Source organism: Lissotriton helveticus, chromosome 1_1 (genome assembly GCF_964261635.1).
Source record: "Lissotriton helveticus chromosome 1_1, aLisHel1.1, whole genome shotgun sequence".
Classification (NCBI taxonomy): Eukaryota; Metazoa; Chordata; class Amphibia; order Caudata; family Salamandridae; genus Lissotriton; species Lissotriton helveticus.
The window spans coordinates 137,775,036-137,797,707 of NC_136057.1; the positions used below are offsets into that span (position 1 = coordinate 137,775,036).

Genomic DNA, 22,672 nt, shown 5'->3' on the forward strand with positions numbered 1-22,672 from the left:
AGATGTCCTGCTAAGGGAATATCATGGGCTAATGTAAGAAGGATGCCCCTGAATGCCAAATGTATGACCAACCTCCTGGAAGCACCAGGCTTGGGGTCTCTAGCCTCTGAATACAGGAGCCCTTCATCCCAATACACTCTATGGGTTCCATTAGCATTCCCAGAAGCCTCAGCAGCAGCTTGCTGTCTGAGGGGTTCAAGAGAAGGGCAGTCCAACTGCACCTGCCTCAGATCTGCCCTTGAAGGTCCCCCTGTCCCAAGAAACTCAACCTGATCAGGCTCAAGCTCTTCTAGGACAGTTCCTTCTTGGGTCTCACAATCAGCTTCCTTCGAAGGCTGATCCTCATCCTGAGGCAAGGGGGAAGGCACTGCCTTAACCCTACTGCTTCTCCTCCTGGTAGGCAACTGGTCCATATTTGCAGGGTCCAGGGCCTGTTTAGTGTGGCACCTTTTGGCCTGTGACCTGGTCACAGCAAGGACATGTGCTGATATACCTAACATCTCTTCATGAGTCCTATACTCCACTTCAGACCAGACTGAAGATTCTAGGTCATTGGCAAGAAAATATTCTACAGGGAGGTCTGAACTAACAATAACTCTTTTGAGGCCATTTACCCCTCCCCAGGAGAAATTAACAATCGCCATACTATGGGTGGTAGTGACATTGCTTGCATTTGTCACCAGGTAATTTTCACCTAGTATGAACTGTCCAGGGTCCACAAAGTTGGGCGTCACCATGGTGACACTGGCACATGTGTCCCTGTAGGCCTGAGCCACTTTGTTATTAATTATAGGCGTCTGTCTGTACTTGCCCAAGTTACTGGGGCTCACAGTAGAGGACATAGCCATGTCCACATCACAGACAAGAACAGCTTGAGTTGGTATCCTGACTAGGCCAGAATCCATCTCAGTTCCCAGGGTTAACCCTACTACACCCTTCTGTTGAGAACCACCACTATTAGCTGTACTAGGGGGAACAGTTGCCTTAGGGGCAATGGTGGCTGTAGCTGCCTCCTTCTTAGTGCAATACTGGTCCAGTGACTTTTTACCTTTCATACTTTGCACCATGGTTTCTTTGGACCTTCTTTCTATTTTGCAGGTTGGGAACCCCCACCATTAGAAGCTTTTTGGGGACCTTGAGAAGACTTCTGGTCTTTTGCTTTCTCCCCACTCTTTTGGTCTTGCTTCTTCTGATCACCACCTTAGTTTTGAACATTCTGCTTCACCCTGGTTCTGACCCATTTGTCTGCATTCTTTCCCAATTCTTGGGGAGAGGTCAGATCAGAGTCAATCAGGTGTTGATGCAATAACTGGTTCTGACAGTTGTTAAGTATTTGTTCTCTCATGATCAAATTATACACTCCTGTATAGTCATTAACCTTACTGCCCAGCAACCAGCCTTCCAGAGCCTTAGTAGCACAATCTACAAAATCAGTCCAGTCCTGAGTCTGTGTCTTCTGGGTATCTCTGAACAGCAACCTGTACTGCTCAGTGGTAAGCCAAACCCATCTATCAGAGCACTCTTCAGGACATAGTAGTTGTCAGCATCCTGTTCACTTACTGTCAGGAGCTTATCTCTACCTTTGTCTGCGAAGGAGAGCCATAAGATTGCTGCCCACTGACTTTGGGTACCTGCTGTACTTTGCAAGTCCTCTCCAAAGCAGTTATCCATTTGTGGATGTCATCCCCAACCTTATAGGGAGGGACAATCGTATTCAGGTTTCTATGGTCATGAGACCTTTCCCTATCTGTAGGTATATTGCTGCCACCAGTGGGTTCTAACCCACTTAATTTCTTCTCTCTTTCAAGAGCCAGGGTATCTTTTGCAAGGGCAATTTCTTGCCTCTTGATCCTAAGATTTACTTCCTTCATCCTAGCTTTATGCTCCCTCCTCTCAAGGGAAGTCATCCTCCTTAGAGCAGAGGTATCAGACCCTACTGAGTCATCAGAATGCTCAGAGCCACTGGGCAGTCACCTGGGCCTTTTGTGCCTATGGTTAGGCCTACTTGGAAGATGAAGAGGGGGCCCACCAAGGCCTTCTCCATCTCCAGATAGTCCTGTGTTGCCCAGGATAGGTTCATGAACCTCCTCCTGGTCAGCATCCACCTCCACATCAGATAGTGCTGGATCATATCCAGCATTCTCTTCTGTGGATTGATTGCCCGCTCTCTACTACCATGGTTATCTGTGTCTGAGGCGTTTTCTATGTCATGAGCCACTAAGATATCTACCAGGTGGTTAAAGGTTGGACTCTGTCCTTGTCTCAATTTTCTGACTGCACACAGGCTTCTAAGCTCATTAAAAGTGAATGAGTCATACTTAGAGGGCACCCTCTGGGTGTCTTCTTGAAGAGGTCCACTAGTGCCTGCTTCCAAGGACATTTTCTAGTGAGGTGTGGTGTGTGCACCTACCTACACTAAATGGTTTCCTACTAGAACTTCTCTAGGAGTTGTAGTCAGGGTGTGCTAAGCCCTTTCCTCTACAACTACTAAGTTCAGTAGAACTTAAAGTATTATAAGAAATGATATCTTAAGATTATATGGTAAAACAACAGCAAGCTCTTATCCCACTGCTGCCACCAATGTGAGAAGTTAGCCTGGCACATGAGGTCCACTATTGTAGTGGGCACCTTGCACCAGTCTAAACGACCCTAATTGATGTTGGTTGTAAAGTCAACCTTATAGACAAGCTATCCTAGTGGTAGCATGGACCAGCAGTCATAGGCTAAGACTTCAGAGAGCATGTAAAGCAAGCTGTTTTACCAATTATAATCCCTTGAATACCAAATGAAAGTACACCACACAAAGTATATATAAAATATATATGTATTTATTTCTAACACAACCCCTCTGCACTCTTTATGAGGTCAGAGATCGAAGTACATCACAAGTTACTCAATTAGCATATGATAAGTTGCACAAATACAGTTTTGCCCTAGGGGCCTCACAAACCATATACTAAGTAAGTGGTGTAAGAACCACTTCAGAAATAGTGAATAGGCCTAGAGCCTAGGGAATCGCTGGGGCTACTCTAGACAACCAAAGGTTAGGAAGTAGGAGACCCACAGGAGACGCGTGCAGTGTCTAGATACAGTCGTGAGTTACCATTGACTTATAATGGAGAACAAAGAAGTAACAAAGTTACTGTTTTAGGGCACTTCCGGATGGACTACGGCGAAACCCCTTTAAACTAGGACACTTGGAGAGTCAATACCCATGGGAGCACCGGAGTACTCGAGTTACCTCACCCAGGGAAGCCGGGTGCATAGGTGTCTTTTCGTGTCGGGTTTCGTCAATGCTTTCAATGGAGATCTGCAAAAGAAGTGCTGCAGGCAGCCAAAGGAAGAGTGTCCGGGTGGATCCAAGGGTGGATCGAAGAACTGAAGAACCTGAAAGCAGAGGGGACAGAGTCTGGGTCACTAGCCAGTGACCAGGAAGGAACCAGGCAATGTCGCTATGAAATCAGGTGAAGAGGTGAAGCTTGTCTCTGCAGCCACGAGGACCAGGAGGTGTCCACGATGACCAGGAGCTGGATTCGAGCTGTCCCACGAATGATCTAGTTGACTGTGGTGTCGGTATCCGGATTGGACCCAACAAACCTTGGCAAACGCAATCCACGTAGGAAGGTAAGATTGGCTTCAAGTCAGACCAGCAAGGTCTGGGGAGCTTCTCCTTTGTAGGGAAGCTGGAGCAAGCCTGGAGCAACCAGGAAAGCAGTTCAGTTTCAAAGGTTTGTCTTCAGAGGGCTCACTAGCCAGCGGGCTAGCAACCGGGAAGACGCGTTGAGCTGAAATGCAAGAGCGGGCACACGCGGCACTCGTGGAGTGTGGAGGGCTGAGCTTCGATGCAAATGGCGCTCGGGTCTGGGGCTTCTTGTACCCCAATGCACAACTGTGAGGTTGCCTCGGTAGTTGCACTGTTAGCAAAATACAGGATGTCCAGGGTGTCCGGTCCCACATCTCTCGTGTCCGCCACAGGTCTCAGCTTTGCTGTGGGTGTGGGTCGGAGTCAGAGAAGTCTGAGAGTCCAGTTCCTGAGTTGCTGAGTCTTTGGGATCCGCCGGGAGCGTCGACAAAGCAGACCGGCAAGTTACTGGTGTTGTCTGTTTGCACAGGGTGGTCACTCCTTGACCACAAGGGAGATGTCTTCAGTCTTCTAGTCGGAATAGAACGTCGAAGGTCCAAGAGTTTCGTTTCAGAGTTTCGTTCCAGGATTATCTAAAGTCCTGGGGACACAGCACCTATCTTTATACTAAGAAAATGGGCCGGATTACCTACTAGGTCCCTCCTATGGGCGGACCTGAGAAGGGGGTAGTTACACCCCTTTCCCTTTGTCCAGTTTCGCGCCAAAGCGGGGCTGGAGTGCCCCAGCAACTGGTTTGAACCGGGCTATGCATGGAGCACCTTGTGTGCCCCAGGCAGCGTCTGGAAAAGCATTTTTCCATTCAACCCACCCTGCCCCAATACACTACAGGTTGTCTGGGTAGGTGCTAGCACCTCCCTTGACAGGAAACCTATTGTCCAGGGTTCCCTTGCTGGAGTTTCCCCCAGCTGCAGGAGGTCAGACTTGTGTCTGTGACATCAGCATCCATTTTGCGATGCTGAGGCTCTGTTTAACTTTAACCGGGTAAAGCAGTAACATACATGTCTTTTCCCTCTAGAAGGGTGGAATGCTACCCCGCCGCCAGAATTGGTGGGGGGTAGTATTCCAAAGTGTTTGACACCTTACATGACATGTTTTGATAAAGCCAAACCAAAGTTAGCATTAACCGCGAGGATTATAATGCACTTAAGAGTATATGGTATGGGTATATCATAGAACAGCTATAAGGACATGGTTCCGAAAGCTGCAGAGGGGCTCAGCTCATGCCAGGGCACCCTCTCACATAAAACCAAGCACTCTGCCTCCAGGATTGTTAAGGCCTGCCATAGGAGTGACGTATAGGTTACTATGTGTCTATATATAAGGCAGATATAGAGATACTATATATAAGTAAGGGGTGATTACACCACCTTACCCAAGCTGAGTGATCAGCTTGTGGTGGCAGTTTGGATGGCCAGCCAGTTGTGGCATAATACATGCTGCAGCCCCTGGTAGGCCTTGGATGCACCTATGGTACACCATACAGGGGCTCACAGAGGTGACCCAATACCCAATCAGGTATGTACCTAAAGTACATGATATCAATTTAGAGAGAGAAGAGCTGGGCTGTGGGTCTGATTAGCAGGCCCACAGCCACACTAAAGTCGAAAAACCTACTCTCTTACACATATTGACCCCAAAAATGTCACTCCAGAGTGGTCACCTCATGATACTCTAAAAACGCTGGCTTAAATTTCTGGGCTGGCAGGGGATTCACAGCTGAGGCCAGCTGAGTTTCTAAATACTTAAGATCCTTCTCCAAGCAGGATAGGTGATTCCTCAGGGAACACAACTCCCCCACCGACCCCAGTCTTAGCAAAACACAACCCTTGTATGGTGACCATGAAGGCCTCCCATACTCTCCCAGTTAACGGCACAGGTCCTTCATTGCGGTGAAAGAGTTTGGAGATGTCCTGACCTAGCTCTTCTATAAATTGATGGCCTAACCATGTGAGTGGAGAAATTCACCAGTTAACTCCTAGTGGTACCTGTGAAGGAATAGACAGTGCAAGCAATACAAAGGAGTAATCAGAAAGAGTATGAGCCAGATGTGTAACGTCCTACGCCCAGCATCTCATCCCTCTAGAAGCTATCCAGTAGTCCTAACGGGACCAACTCCCATGTTCCCAGAATAAGAGGTACCTTCTCTGGCATGTGGGTCCGAAATTCTCCATATCTCTCGGCTCATGGTCCCCCATGATATGAAGGTGGTGTGAGGCACTACTAGGATAAATGGGCACCACGTGCGACTGATCCACACCCTCAGCGATAACACAATTGAATTCCCCTCGGCCCCCCAAAAGCAACAGAGACGGTTGCATGGATGCGATTTGGCCCCACAGGCAGTCAAAAACAGCAGGGTCACTGGTATTTGACCCACATTAACACGTATCTACCCCGGTCATCACTCAGGGACCAATGCATGTAATACGGTACACCCTTACAAACTAGTATAACAGTACTATGTGCATAAGATGAGTAGGAGGAAAATACCCTGTAGGATGTCTATTTCCCAGTCAATGATGAGTGGTTAGAAGGGGCCAGATGAGACAGTTACAACAGAGCTATGTGTATACCATGCCTGTCTAAATAGGATAGTATAGGTCTATGCTTACGCCGGTCACTTATACCACATACATTCCATGTGATGCGGGTATAGAATGTATGAGGAAGGGTAGAACCATCTCGCAAAGTAGTAGTCATACCGGCATGTGGAAGAGAAGTATAGCAAGCCATTAACACTGACAGAAAATATGCCCACCAACCCTGTCAGGAAACATACCAAGCCACCCCATGTAACCCAAAAATTGGAATACAGAACAACCCATCAAGCTGTTCAGGTAGAACGAAAGAGTAAACCAATCAACCATATTGAGGGGTAACCTACAGGGTACAACTAGGGAGATAGTCATCCTTGTCAGGCCGAGGGCTTAATGGGAGATCAAGCATAGCCTCTCCAAGGGGAAAGAGCTTGTGAAGTGATGGTCTCAGCAAATGACAGAGGAAGGCGTAAGAAATCTCTGAGTGGCAACATCAACCCATGTCCAGGTCCCAAGAAGATCGACACAGGCCCTGTGTAGTGGATACAATTTTTAGTCCAAGTGTGCAGATAGTGAGGCGGTATGTTGAAAAATCAGCGGATGACGCCAAGACAGGATGATGGACAGGATGTTTGCGTAAAAGGACTGTGGCATGCTGAAGGCTGGTGAAGATAATTCCTTGTATGGAGATTCGAAGGTGGGCAGGGTATAGCATATCATAGAGATCAGAAATAACATTCTGTCGTAGCTTCTGTATAACCACAATAAACTTGCAATGCGCCTCCTCGACCGTTGCAGTAAGGTCTAGGAATATAGTGATTTCATAGCCATCGAGTACGTTTCTCCCTGGCCTTCCTAAGAGCAGTATCAAAATCTAAAAAATGAAGGAGTCTAGCAACAATCGGGTGTGCTGGGCTCCTGGTTCGGGTCGAGCCAACATGGTGTAGTGCGCCTGTTCTATGACGAATAACCACAAAAGAGGGACCGCTCCAAAAAGAGCAATTAAAATCTTCACCACGTAATCCTCCCGCTTGCCCTTATTTGTGAATTCAGTTACCCATAAGATGCCAAGATTATTGCGGCTGGAATGTGCCTCTAGATCCTCATAACTTTGAGGACTTTCTCCATATTAAGGAGTGTGTCATCTCGAGAAGATACAGTATCCTCAACCACAGGGAGGTGCTGCTCGTCCGCCTGGAGTTGACCATCAGGCCTCTCCAGTTTGCGAGTGATGGCGTCCATACTGCTGCTAATGGAATCCATTTTAGTTTTGATAGCAGCAGGGTTTTCACATCGGCTGAGTCTGTGCCACTGAGGATGTGTGGGTATCTGCCCCAGTCTTTTAAAAACAAAAATCTTTTTATTGAAACAACAACACTCCATCTGTATTTACAGGATACATAATGCAAAATAGACTGACAATTTGCCAACAAATCAGATATTTAATGGTCATTAGCTAGTAATAATTGTTCAGGTACCAGGTCTAATCCCCCCGCCTGGCTCAATCCCCCCTCAATTAAAGTGATTCGTACTCCCGATCATTTACAGTCAACGGGTCACATATCATACCCTGATAGGTATTGCATTTCTCCCAGATTTTTGTCCATTTTCGGGGGCACCCCCTACTCTCATAAATCGTTTGTCCGCCTGCATACACCATTCCAGGTCGCTCTTCCATTCCGTCAACGTCGGGGCATCCACCGCTCTCAAATTCTTTGCTGTATTGCGTTTGGCTATTGTGAATCCCAGTGTTACCCACAGACACTCCGCGTTCGTAAGATCCAAATCCCCCCAGATGTTCAACAGCCACCATTTCGGCGATCTACTCTCATTCACATTATAAACTTCTCTCTTGAGCCTTAATATACCTTTCCAATATTGCTGAAGTGGGGGGGGGGCACTCCCACAGCAGTTGGAAGAAGGAACCCTCCCGCCCACAACCCCTCGGGCACAGCGGTAAGTCAAGTATTCCCAATTTAACCTGGGTGGTGCATGCATAGTAGACCCTGTGGAGTATCTTTAACTATATTAATCTAAAATGCAGATGGATGGCCACCTATTTAGGGGAGGCCAAGGCTTCTATCCATTCTTCATCATCCATTTCACCTAGTTCTCACTCCCACTTGCTCCGAAGCTTCGCCAAGGGGTCTGGAAGATTATTAATGACCTTGCGATATGCCAACGATAATGCTTTCATAGCCAGACAGTAATCCAGGAACCTATCTTCGAGTGGGTAAGCCTCTGGGAGCGCCGTTCCTTTGGGTAATGTCTTTGTCAGTGAATGAGTGAGCTGACTGTATCTGAAGGTTTTGGACTGTGGCATTTGGTATTCCTTCTGCAGCACTGAGAAGGCCTTTACGTTCCCCCCCTCCTAGAGATCCCCTATCCTGGAAATTCCAATTGTGTCCCACTTACTGTAACCCTCGTGCAGCTTCCACAGGCCTGATTTTTTTATTTCAACAGGGAAGTCATCTGGGTAAGTTGACCATGCCATCCAAGCTCTCTAGTACTCTCCTCCCATAGTCGGTGTGTGGTTGACATCTGAAAATGGAAGGTTCCCACGCCGCCCCCATATGTTACCCTGAGGTACCCTCCCGGTGACTTTTTCTGGCGGTCCATCCAGTAAGCAGGGTCGTTCTGCGGTTTATGTACCCAGTAATTAATCACTGTCAGTTGGGCTGCTCAGTAGTAGTGTCTAATGAGGGTAATGCTATCCCACCATCATACCAGCGTCTGGTCAACTTTACTAATGAGATTCGTGGTGTTCTGCCATCCCATAGCAGTTGCCTCACGCCACGTCTATTTGCTGGAAGTACCGTGGGATACTGTTGTGCAAATCATAAAGGAACCTGGGCAGTTCGGGCTGGACTGTTCCCATGAGGCACAGGGTCAGACTGATTTGCATATGGCCTTGTCTGAACCGGGGTGGTGGAGTGAGCTAAAGCATGATGATGGATTAAACCCAGATCAGTTGACTGGGAGTGAGTGTTTGATTTGATCAAACACTCCGTCCATCATCCCCTTTGGTATCGCTTTGTTCGCCCTAAGTTGGCAGGGTATGCCCATACGTTGGTCCCTTGCTCACTTTGCCACTGGATTCAAGCTAGCCCGGCTGATGACGACTGATTAGCCGGAAACCGGTCCCAGGATGCTTGTTTTCGGTCCAGGGAAGACCTAGCTTGGCAGTTAGGGCTGGACTGTTCCCATGAGGCACAGGGTCAGACTGATTTGCATATGGCTATGTCTGAACTCGGGTGGTGGAGTGAGCTAAAAAATGATGATGAATTAAACCGAGATCAGATGACTGGGGGTGAGTGTTTGATTTGCTCAAACGCTCCGTCCATCATCCCCTTTGGTATCGCTTCATTTTAAACAGCGCCGTTCTCCCCAAAATGGATAGCGGCAGCGATCACCAATGTTGAGTGACGCTTAATAAGTAACTTAGTGGGGGGACCAGATTGTGTTCATAGAAGTCCAAGGAGTCTTTAGTAATGTATATGCCTAGATATCGGAACCCCTCAGTAGCAATCTTCAGTTGACATCCTCTGGGAAGCGTTGGTTTATTACCTGCTAGGATTTATATTACAGATTTATCCCAATTAATTGTGTACACAGAGTACTTGCGATATAATGCGAAGATATGTAACATTCTACTGATCGTAACCTTGGGGTCCGCTACATACATAACAATGTCATCACCATACAGGGAGTTCTTTTCTTCCCAATCTGGCATCCAGCGGAGGCCACGGATCATGGGATCCCCCCACCTCCCGAATCCAGCTTGCCAAGGGCTCCATTATCAATGCGAACAGGGGCGACAATGGGCATCCCTGCCTTGTTCCCCTCCGCAACATAAAGATCCTTGAAATGTTGCCATTCACTGAAACCTGTGCCAGGGGCTTTTCATATAAGAGTTTTATCCAGATTAAAAATTTCGGCCCAAAGCCTAGCCTCTCTAATACTGCTTTCAGAAAGGGCCACTCCACTGTATCAAACACCATACGAGCATCTAGTAATTTTACAATGGACTCTGCCCTGTCCAGGACGCCATGGAGATGCCTGAGGTTCAGCGCAGTGTTACGCTACGGCATAAATCTGGATTGATCTGGGTGAATTAATGAGGATATCACGGGTAGCAGGCGGTTTGCTAATAACTTTTTGGTTTGGCGTTCAAGAGAGAGATCAGCCTGTACGTGCCGCATTCGTCTGGAAGCTTGCCCGGCTTTGGAATAACAACAATAGTGGCCACTCGCTGGTCCGTAGGAAGTATCTTGTTATCATAGCTTTCATTAAACATGTTCTGCACCAGTGGCGGCACTTTGGTTGCTGTTGTTTTGTATAGTTCAATTGGCAGGCTATTAGGGCCACCAGCCTTACCGGATTTGAGGTCTCTGATTGCTATTACAATTTCAGACTCTACCAGGTTTTGTTCTCTGAGGTCTTTCTCTTCCGGTTTGATGCATGGTAACTGGAGTGTGTGCTGTAGTTCCGGGGATTCGCTAATCGTGGCCCTGGTCTCGGGGGCATATAATTACACATAATATTCAGTGAATGCTTCAGCTATGGAACTACCTCTTTGGACGGCGATCCCGTCCCCTCTCCGTACCTCCTGCACACATCTAGAGACCACTGATTTTTTGTTGATCCACACCAGTAACTTGTCTGCTCTATCCCCTACTTCGTATAAGTTCTGTTGCGTCGCCCAATATCTGGCTTTTGTTGTCTCCTCTGCAGTTGCTTTGTATTCTGCTTGTTTTAAGGCCAATAACAATAGGGGCTGGCTCTAATCAGTAAGGTTGGGCCTAAAACTAAACAACAGAAGAGAATTGCCAATACTGATACTCAATTTGACTCAAATTTGTAGCCAAAGTACAGACCACTGTTCAATACTTTGATGTGCTATTCAATAGCTATTTATTAAGAAATATTTTGATTGTACACATATTAGAATTAGTGTAACCGTTCAAAGAATATTGCATAACAACAATGGAAATAAGGACACGACAAATGGAATAAAACCTCATCCATATCTTGACTCATTACTCATCAGACATATCACAATCAAACCACTTACATTCAAACATTCAACCTGGGTACCTCACACACTCTGGAAGGTCAATAAACCAGTAGGTGAAGTACTGGGTCTGCTATAAAATACAAAGCAATCCCTGGTATTCTAAACAATACACTGTGAAAAAATTCAGTTTAAATCATAGAGTATTGAACATAATCATCAAGATTTCAGTGTATAAACATACAGATGCAAAACAAATTAACACCAAAATGCAACCAGCAGACCCAACGGCCTATGCGTTTCGAATCCCTATCAGTCTCAGGATTCTCATCAGGGCCAATAAACTCTGTTGGGGAGAAAGAAACAGAGGCAACCATGTATCTAATGTTTAAACCCAAGAAAGCTTGCGAGTGCTACTACACCTCAGCTTACCAGTCTATCTTTAGCCAATAGGTAGTTTTCAAAAATGTAGATTCCTAAGGAAGTTAGGAAAAGAAAGGGAGAAAGGAGAAAAGAAGGGAATGTATCAACAAAGCGTACTTTCATCAGACCAGCATTTAATCATCAAAAGGCGGGAAAGCGCCATGTCTCAAAATTTACCTATAGAGGAGTGCACTGTGTCCTCAACTTGCTGGTAGCATGTCGTCAGCACGTTGTGGTAAAAATGGGACTAGGGACCTGCTGGGGAAGCAATGTATCAATGACCCGGTGTATTAAGATGAGCAATAAATTTCACAACAAGCCTATAGGGGCCCAAGGAGTATGCAGATGGCAATGTCTTACCGTGAAAGTCTTTACACGGCGACGCGGTGGAAGAGGCTGTGAGCAAAGAGTCGAGCGTAGTCAGAAAGTTCGAACACCGGGGCATCGCACTGGCTGGCAATACACAAAACGGGCATTTACTGAGGTGTCCAAAACGAATATATAAATCAATTGCGGGCTAATTAACAATATATTTACCGTGGGGGCACCTGAGAAAGCAAATCGCGTCCTTGATTCAACCGACACCAGTTGTGCGGTCGGTATTGCGCATGCGCAGGCGAAGCCTGTTCTGGGAATTGTAGTCCAGAGCGCATCGTTGCCAGGGAAACAGTGTGCTAGTGTCGGGGTTTCATAAGACTAACTAGTCCCCGGGATACACGTATGAACTCACCGTGTAAAAAATGACTACAACACTAAAAGTATTTAAAAACCGTAGGTTTCGAACGGTACATTGATCTGAGGGATGACAGCGGGGGTAGCTGGGACATGAAGTTCGATGGCGAAAGCGATCGGGCTGTAATACTCCAGTTAGGGAAAAAGGACCTATATCACAGGTCAGGGATTATTCGAAAAGGCGCACGAGACGATGTGCTGCCGGAAATGGGGTGCGCATATGTCAACAGGGGTGGGGTAAAGAAAATTTATTTGGAAAGCAAAATTCAAAATTCACAGAACAAGACCGCAGGGGTGACGAGGTCATTCAGAGCTAAGCAATTGAATAAGAACTGAATTGCAGTATGGAAATTGTCTACAATTTATAAATCTCAGATAATTCATTAAGGCCTTTCACAGCCGTGTCATACTTTTTAATCAAAAGCGCCTCCCGTTTGGCTAATTTTAAATCCAAATCACGTCCATGAAAATCTTTTTCAACTTTGGAGATAATGGTCCATTTAAGATCACTTATTTGATGTTTGAGTCTGATCCAATGGTTCACAAGTGGCGCAGTTTCCACTTTATTCTTGATTCTGGATTTATGTTGGGAAATTCTTTGGCGGATTTCCTGGTTCGTTTTGCCTATGTACAAGAGTCCACATGGACACAATACTCCATAGATGACGTATTTAGACTTGCAATTACTGAATGAGTCATGTTTCCATAAGATTCCATTGTGTTTGAAAAGTGAACCTTCTAAGGTCAAATCGCAGCAAAGACACGTACCACATTTATGGTGACCTACAATCGGAGCTAAACCCATTAGTTGTCTCAATGTTGGCTGTGTTTCTCTAGAGGCCTCTGCTCTCACCACTAGCCCTCTTTTTATTTTTGTCCCCCAACCCATTCATGTTCCAGGAAACAATCTTGAAACTTTTATGTTCGAGACATGTGAGCTGTAGATCACATGCTGTGCCTAGCTCGCCATCTAGTGTTGGGTACATATGTTTGCACTTTGTTTTTCTTCGAAGAAGTCTTTCCAGTCACGAGGTAGGGGACTCCTCCTTTCGATGATAGTGCACATGGGCATCGACTCCATTGTCAGATGTGTTTTTTTCCGCCATCCGGTTGGGACGTCTATCGCTGCACTCTGGCTCAACACCTTTCCGTGGGTTTCCCTCGGTGCGCAAGATAATCACCCTCAACTGTATTGTTTTCGATCGCGTTTTCCCTTTTATTGCGTATCGTATTTACTTGCAAAACCCAACTTTCTGTCGGAAAGCTTAGGGAAGGCCGTCGGGCCTAACCGCGTCTGGCCGACCCGCAGTCGATAGAACAAACTCCTTTTAAATTCTGCCCTCTGTGTTACGTCTAATACCCGCGCACCGACTCAAACAAAGTGTGTAATCTGTGTTTGTCCCCCGAACACAGAGAACAAGACTGCGACGTGTGCCAGGCTTTACGCTCCAACACACTTCACAACCGTCGGGCAGAGCCAGCACACAAGCTCCATTCCCGACATCTTCGGACACCAATCGGACGAAGAGACCCGCAAGACCATGGGAACCCGGAGGATCAGGAGCCAATCGCCATCCCACAGCGTAACTCCGACCCAGAGGATGACATCCCACATGGACAACGTACCGTGAGTACAGCTCCTTCCTCGTCCCAAGACCCAACTCCACAAAAGAAGAAGGCTTTGGTCCAACCCGTGCCCTCGGGCTCCTGTCGGCACGAGACCATGTTTCCGACACCCCGCCTTCTGGCTTGGCACCGAAGCCTATCAAAATGCCTTCCAGCTTCGAAAAGACTCCCTCCAAATCAAGTTCAGAGCCGAGAACTTCAGGGTCAAAATACAAGTCCGGTACTGACCCCCACCATTTGGCACCGAAACACACTTCGGATCTGAAAACATCAACGTCCAAGAGTTTCACCTTTGCATCCTTTACCCATGCATCCTTTCCCTTTGCATCCTTTACCCATGCATGCTTTACCCATGAATCCTTTACCCGTGCATCCTTTACCAATGCATGATTTCTCCATGCATCATTTCCCCCAATCTCTGTCTTAGACCCCTCCCATCCCTCCTTGTCCTCTCAGGAGCCCCAAGGCTGTAAACCAGCAGGAGCGGTGGTGAATACCCCTCCTCGTCCCCTGCCCAGGGTCACACGCCGCTGTCGGCTGTCATAGTGTGCATGTGTGTTAACCAGTCTCTTGTACCAACACAGACACTCAGTGGCAGAGCAATTTCTTGTGCGTGTATAGGCACTCTGTTTTTATAATAATTTTAGGACACAGTTCAAAGCTACTAATTTTATATATGGACATAGTTAGTTGAATGTACTTGTGGTACTGTCTTCCATGCAATGCCTTATGGGTAGGGTGGATTTATCTTATCCTCTGCAGGGTGCAGTACCGTAAGTGGCCAAAAGAGGTCCCCGGGACCCCTTTTGGCCAAATATGGTACTGCATCCTGTAACATGGCTAGGTAAACAAGCATTGGCATAGCCAATAGGGCTCGCCTTTGGGACCTTATAAGTGTTTAGTTATCCAGGAAAATATCCTTGGTGCAACAACATCAAGTGTTGCTTGGCTAAACACTTATAAGGTCCCAAAGGCGAGACCGAATGGCTATGCCAATGCTTGTTTAAATGGTCGTTGTGAATGACCACCTTTCTCCACGTTGGGGGCCACTCTTCCCCTGGCCTCAGTGCCCCCCAAACCTCCGTGCCACTCCTGGGGGATTTCTTACCACTGCTGAGTCAGGCACATTAATTAAAGCACAGGTCTTTCAGTTCTGGCAGCCCCGATGTGAGGCCCAACAAGCAGCGGGCTTGCGTAGGGATCCCAGCCGGCGTTGAAGCACGTCTCGGCCAGCTGCCCCCGGACCTCCTCCATGTTACCTTCGGGTGGTTGCGGGGCCGCTTACGCTTGTGCGGGCTCCAAAGGCTTCCCACTGGACGAACTTCGCTCCCGCCACTTCAGTTTTTTTCCTGTTCACATCGCGGGTCACTCCGGCGGTGTTGCGGATGGATATGTGGGAGTTCGCCACAACCCCATCTCTGCCCCAGTCTTGACCACTCGCTGGGACCGACGGGAGTCAAAACGTAGCATAGACTGACAGACATCGGATTTGCCCATCGAAATGCAGACTGTACAGCGCCAGAAGAATCTGCCAGAGATGAGCAGTGAAAAAACTATTGATTTAGGCCCAGATCTCTGTACTGGGGTGAATGTATGTCATTGTTTTGCATTCTTTTTTTTTTTTTTTTTTTTTTTAAATGTATTTTTATTGTTGCATCATAATACTTGGGTACACAGAGAATCAACCGCTGGCGTGGCTTCAACATTCAGCCACGGCCAGCCATGCGCGCAACTTTTCTGTGAGCAAACTTATGAATTTATGACATTTCTTCTGTGAAACAGTACAGAGTGGCATGATACAGTCTCAGGCTGGGATCCTATTATCGTGCTCCATAAGGGAGAAGGGTGGATACTAGAGGATACAGGAATGCCCGCCTTGTTGGCGTAGTGTCAGAGTCTGTACAGTACTTATGATTGTATTGCTGGTAACTGGGGGAACACAACTGGGGAGGGGAGCATATGGGCGTTAGCAGGTGCACGGTAGAAGGGGAGCAGGTGTCGGATGCCGGGAGACGAAGGGTTCCCTCAAAATGCGTTTATATCAGGGCAGTGTAGCCAGACAGCGGGGGCAGTCCAAGTCAAAGCCTAGCGGGATTACAGTGTGGGGCCTGGGCCTTGGACAGGAGCTATATGTTCATTCGGGAGAGGGAGTGGGGGAGAGGGGGGGGGCGTGGGTGGGTCTTCTGTGCGCAGGGACTGCCGGAAGCTGTGTAGGAGCATGGCCCATTCCATGGAGATGGGATGTTTACGCGCGCCCTTGGCCTCTTCTTCCCTAAGGGCGTCCTCCTCCGCTGCCGCCCACTTACAAACTGCTCCTGTCCAGGCTGCTATAGGGGGACCTTCCGGGGATCGCCAATGCATAGCTATGCATCTGTTTGCCAGCAGCAGCGCCAAGGACACGAACCGCCTGTGTACAGGTGCCTGTTTAGGGATGTGTAGGATGCCCAGTGCGCTGGATTCCCAGGAAGCTAGTGTTGTGAGGCCTGTGAGATCCGCCAGTGTGTCGTGCACAGTTTTCCACAGGGAGTGTAGGCCGGGGCAGTCCCAGAACATGTGACGGAAATCTGCGTCGGGGGAACGACATCTGGGGCATAGGAATTGTGTGGATGGGTAAAACCGTTGTAGGCGCGCCGGCGTGAGGTATGCCCTGTGAAGTATATAGTATTGAATGTTTTTGAATCTGGCATTTCTGGAGACGCGTTTCGGGGCCTCGAGCGGTCATTGTTTTGCATTCTGTCCATCAATTGTTGTTTTTGCATTTGTCACCCAGAGATCAGCAGGATGCAGGATACTATATAGTGGATGATGCACCACCTACAGCAGTCCATGATTCAAAGTTCAGCAGGATGAGGGACCTTGTGCCAGAAAGGTCTGGGTTGCGCCTCACCCCTAAATGTGAGTGTGAAGTAGTAGAGCACGAGCAGACCCCTGCCCTCAGAGGAACACAGCCCACAACATAGCAAAATGTTACTGGCACTGGGACACGTTCATTAATGCACCCGGCTGGCTAGCATTCATTGGGAGGGGCATCTTACCCATATATGTTTGGTTCAGCCAAATTATGTGTTAACAGGGCTACTTCCCGCACCAGGGTTAAGTGTCAATATCAAGGAAGGCCATGCCCACCCGATAGTGTCGCAAAATGGTGGCAATACTGATCCGATAAAAAGGGGACTGGGTCCTGCCTCACGCCCACGTGTACATCAGATGTGGGGGGCACAAGCACAACCCAGTTCCTAAACTGCTCACTGGTGGCTGGATGGTGTATTAATCCTGGTCCCAAGGCAGGTTCTCATAATGGCCCAGTCCGCACCACATACTGAACGGGTCTACTCCTGTGTGGGCCAAGGCGAAGCAGCAGAGTGGGCTCAATAGTCCCCCATGGCACGGAGCTAACAGTGAGGAGGAGTTAGGTTGGCTACTACCAGGCTGCCACAACCTAATTGCACTTACTTGGAGGGTGCGTTCTCTCCCGTCAGGCCCCAATCAATGCCCGGCACCCACCGCCAAGATAGACCGCACCAGAGAGTCACAGCTGTCTGCCCGTGACAACTGCTGCCTACCTTCAGGTGGCGAGGGGGAGGGGGGCGGCCACCACTGCTGTCCTCCCACTGCAGTGCCTGGCAAGAGAACACGGTCAAAGGGGGATTCTCTTGTCTAGGGACACTGCCTCCAAGCCCCGCTCCCATGCAGCAGGTCTCACACCTGGCCCGGTCGGTGGCCCATAAGCCAGTGCTCCTGCTTGTTCTCACCAGTCTGTCGGTTTAGCGTGATGCAGTTTTATCGTCCCACACTGGAGCACCACTAGAGGAAAGAGAGACTCGCCCGGAGAGTGACCACAACCCCCTGGTGCTTACCTTGGAGCTTGAAAGCAATCCAGTCCACACATATGATTCCGAGTGTGTTACAGCAGAGACCCTTCTTACTAATGACATGAGACGGGTGAGATGGAGTAGGATACCCCAGATAGTCTTAAATACCTTGCACGTCATGCAAACTCTGGTTGATTCTGTGGATAATTTGGAGCAACTAAGTACACTGCATGATCAACTTTTTAGTTCCCTGAAAGCCCTTTTCACAAAAAAAGTCAAACCCATAAATACCTCGATAGTAAAATCAGGCCACAAATGGTATACGAAACAGTGGCATCAGGCACACAGCGTCCTGATCTCAGCCTTAAAAAAACGCGTTAGCCTAGATATTAGGAAGGCAAGGACAGACACAAAAAGTCATTGCTTGAGGCAAAGAGAGAGTGGGACGATCGCCATTGGCAGGACTTATACGAGGCTAGGTTGTCTACTGACCAGAGCAAGTTTTGGCAGATTGTCAAATGGGGGAGTGGTCTAGAAATACAAATCCCTACTAACCATGTTGCTCCAGATGTATGGGTAGACCACTTTCAGTCGCAGTTCAGGGGTCCTGATATTGCTGCCACTGAAGGCCCGGAGAATTTTGCCTTATTGTCTAGGGTTCTTGGTCATCCCGTTGTTGTTTTTGAGCACAAGGATGTTGAGATTGCTCTGGGGTTAACTAAAGGTGGTAAAGCCCCAGGTATGGACTGTATCCCGGCAGATTTATTTAAGCATGCTCCCGGGATATGGGTGCCATACATATCCATTCTTGCGAATGCAATAGCAGAGGGGGCCCCGATCTTGGATTCTTGGCAGGGGGCGGAAATTCTTCCTATATTCAAAAAGGGGGACCGATCAATCCCGGGGAACTATCGTCCTATTAGTTTGATAGACGCCATCCAAAAAATCATATCTAGGATGGTGTTGGCTAAAATCCAGGCCTGGATGGACATTGAGAACATTCTATCCCCTATGCAGGCCGGTTTTAGATCCTGCGTCAGCACTATCGACCAGGTGTTAAGATTTATTCTCATCTATTGGAAGGTGGTTACCCTGGGTGGGGGAACTATTTATGCGGCGTTTGTAGACTTAAAGTCTGAATTCGACCTTGTCCCCCGTGCCAAGCTATGGGAGGCTTTGGGCAACATGGGTATGCCAAGTGATCTTTTGAATCTGGTCATAAGGTTGCATGGAGCGAACTTCGTACAAATCAGATGGGGTAGGCAGAGACAGGTTACCCAGAGATTTCCAGTGACCCGCGGTGTCCGCCAAGGGTTTGTCCTGGCACCCACTCTCTTTCTATTATTTATTAATAGAGTGGTGCAGTTTTTTTAGGACACCCCGACGGATGCTCTGGTGCTAGGAGGTACAAAGTTCCCTCTTCTTATTTTTGCCGATGACACCCTCATCCTGTCCAAAACCCAAAAGGGCTTACAACTAGCATTGAATACATTTGAGTTATTTTGCAAGAATAATGATCTTCAGATTAATGTAAGCAAAACCAAATTCATGGTGCTAACCAAAAATAGACCTAAGGGGGGTTGTGTTAGCCTCAATGGGACAGGGCTCGAGCAGGTGGAATCAATGACTTATCTGGGGGTTGTTCTTAAAAATAGAGCTAGCTGGAAAGCCCAGATTGATGTACTTTCCCTGAGTTTTGCCCATTTGACTGGCTGTCTTATTAAGGAACAGAGACCCTCTTTAACAAAAAGAATTTTGTCCAGCACTTAAAATTTATAATGCAAAAATAAAGTCGGCAATTTTCTATGGTGCGGACCTTTTGGGTCACTCTGATTTGTCCCATCTAGTCAGAGTGCAAAACAAATTTCTATGTTGTTTGGTTGGTTTGCCCCAATCTACCCCATTGAGACCTCTGTTATTAGATCTTGGTTGCGGATCAATTGAGGATGTGGCACGCTTTAGGATTGTTGCACTTTGGAGGAGGATTTGGACAACTCCAGAACTTGCTTCCTTTGCAAAGGAAATCCAGGATGTGAGCTCCATAGTGGGTTCTAGAAATATACCGTGGTTCAAATGACTTAAATCTACTTTTGAGTCCATGGGCTTAAGTGAGCTGTGGCTGGACCCCGTAACAAATGTTTTTCCTCCTAAAAAGGCATTTAAGGAACTTTACTGGGCAGCTCAAAAAACCAGCTTGTTGTTCAGTCAGATATTGCTTCCTTGACTGGTCGGTTTTTATTACACAAGCTCGATCCCCTGTTTGAAAAGTACTGGGATACTATTACCAAGAGTTTAAATAGGAAATTGTATCACCAATTCAGAGTTGGGGCATTACCTCTAAGATCATTTACACATAAATGGGGGTGAGTCTTTGGCCACATGTCCATGGTGTTGCGACCAGATAGAATCTACAGGCCATGTCTTTTTTGTTTGCCCAGCATACCTGGCCCCAGGAGAAAATGGTTAAAACCAATTTGTAAGAACTTGAAAACTCGGGTGGGCCAGGAAGCGTTGTGGAAACTGAGGTCTTTAACATCTATTCCGGTGGCTGTAGCGGTTGCCAAATTTTTGGGTTGGACCTGTGTTATTAGAGCTAGGCACCAAATCATTACTTGAGAGTTAACTAGCAATGTGATGTTATTAATTACACTGTATTTTTTAGAACGTCTATATATGCTAATTTAATACTGTTTTATGTATTTAAATGAATGTGTGTTTTAAACTTGTATTATTCGGATGACTATCTACTCTATGTTGTAAAGAAGGATGTTGTATGTAGTCTTTTATGATGCATTTTATCGAAATAAAGACGTATGAATCTGAATCTGAAAGAGAGACTTCAGCAAAATATGAAATCTCCGTTGGTAAGGCAGGATGATGGCACATGTCATCCCCAGACTTCAAGAGCCTCATGCAAATGCGGCTATCTTGCTCACCACCAGTTTTTTTTTCTTTGATCCTGCTACATTAGAGAAATTCTGAAGCAGTATTTTACTTTATTTGACATTTTAGATATCCCCTACCTTTTCAAACATTTTTGTTGAGGTGTGATCCATTTTTCTGACCTTTTCACGTAGGTGTTATTTTTTCACCTCCTTTTAACATACGGTGCTTCCCATGATGGGAAAGTGTCAAGGAGAGGTGATCTTGCTCTTTGCATGGTTGTCTTTGTGACATGCAGAGGCAGAGGAGTTGGCCTATTAAGAGAGGGAGAAGTTAGACTTCAGCCACAGCTGGTCAAGTCTCTGAAAACACAAACCAATGATTTATTTAAGCAGGGGCTGTGAACACAGAAAATACCCAAAGCAATGACTTGTTCCTTTATTGAGCAGCAGCTCTAAACATACAGCAACAATAAAGGAATGACTTCACTTTCTTTAAGCTGCTATTGTAGTTAATACAAAGCAATGATTCTTAAGCAGTGGCTCTAAACGTACAGCAAAAACAATGCAATGCCTTCTCTTTCCTGAATCTGTGGATGTAAATTTGCAGTTAGCCCAAAGCAGTGAGGACTACTCTTTTTTTTAACTTTAATTCCGAAGATTTTAATTAATCATACAAAAAAGAATTGTTGTTTTTATATGTGTGGGCTAGGACTTGGGGATGAATGGAAGGGGCCACTGACCCTGTTCAATACCTACTCCTAGTTCTCACCAAGGACTCCCGGTGTGAATAGTTGGTGGATGCCAATTGACTGGACATTTCCCCAAATACTGGCTTGGTCTCTTCTCCTACTTTCGCTACAGAGGACGGAGCCTCATTTGCTATGGTGGTGAGAAGAGCAGCTGAGGTCCTGGATCTTCAGCTGCCCTTCGTGGCTGTCAAATTCACTGAAGAAGAAATCGCCAAGACTATGGGAGAAGTCAAATCAGGATCACCTCTTGACCCTTGCCCACATTTTATTTTCAGGCAGATCGTTCCCACCCTTACCCCATTTATTAAGCAGTCCATACTAATATAATAAAGAGAAGGCCCAAACCTTTGAGGCGGGTAATCTCAGGAACCACAGCCCCAATCACAACACCCAATATAGCGTTGGAAAGGGCAGTTGCAGCAGAAGCACATAGGCTATGCAGACGCCTACCATATACATTTAAAAGGTAAAAGAACTGTGCCAGCAAAGTAGTCTCTTGTGGGCGTGTCTGCGTTGTGCTGTGGGCGTGACAAACGCTGGGGGCGTGTGGTACGTTCCGCCCTTCATGCCATGTCTCATATCGTGTGCTGTGGGCGTGTGCTGGGGGCGTGGGCGTGTGCGGGGGGCGGGATTACGGAAAAAAAGAAAGCGAGCGTTGTGCCCAATATTTCATTGTTTTTTCTTCCCAGGTTCTGTACATTCCAGCTCCGGGTGTCCACCCTGCTCCCTTTAAATACCCCTGCACCCCATAATCATAACCCACCCTTACTCCTTAAAATACCCCAACACCCTAAAACACTAACCCATCTTAACCCTATAAATATACCCTGTACCCCAAAACCCAAACCTATCCCTAAACCCTAAAAATACCCCTGTACCCCAAAACCCAAACCTAGCCCTGAACCGTATAAATACCCCTGTACCTCAAAACCCAAACCTACCCCTGAACTCTAAAAATACCCCTGTACCCCAAAACCCAAACCTAGCCCTGAACCCTAAAAATACCCCTGTACCCCAAAACCCAAACCTACCCCTGAACCCTAAAATACCCCTGTACCCCAAATCCCAAATCTAGCCCTGAACCCTTAAAATACCCCTGCACCCCAAAACCCAAACCTACCCCTGAACGCTAAGAATACCCCTATACCCCAAAACCCAAACCTAGCCCTGAACCCTAAAAATACCCCTGTACCCCAAAACCCATACCTATCCCTAAACCCTAAAACTACCCCTGTACCCCATAACCCAAAA

General features: G+C 47.1%; 1 protein-coding gene across 7 annotated transcripts in view; it reads left to right on the plus strand.

The window, feature by feature from the left end:
* LOC144771188 (aldehyde dehydrogenase family 3 member B1-like) overlaps nt 1-22,672 on the plus strand; it is a 1,013,654-nt gene that overhangs the window by 731,419 nt on the left and 259,563 nt on the right. The gene's annotated exons all lie outside the window — the stretch shown is intronic.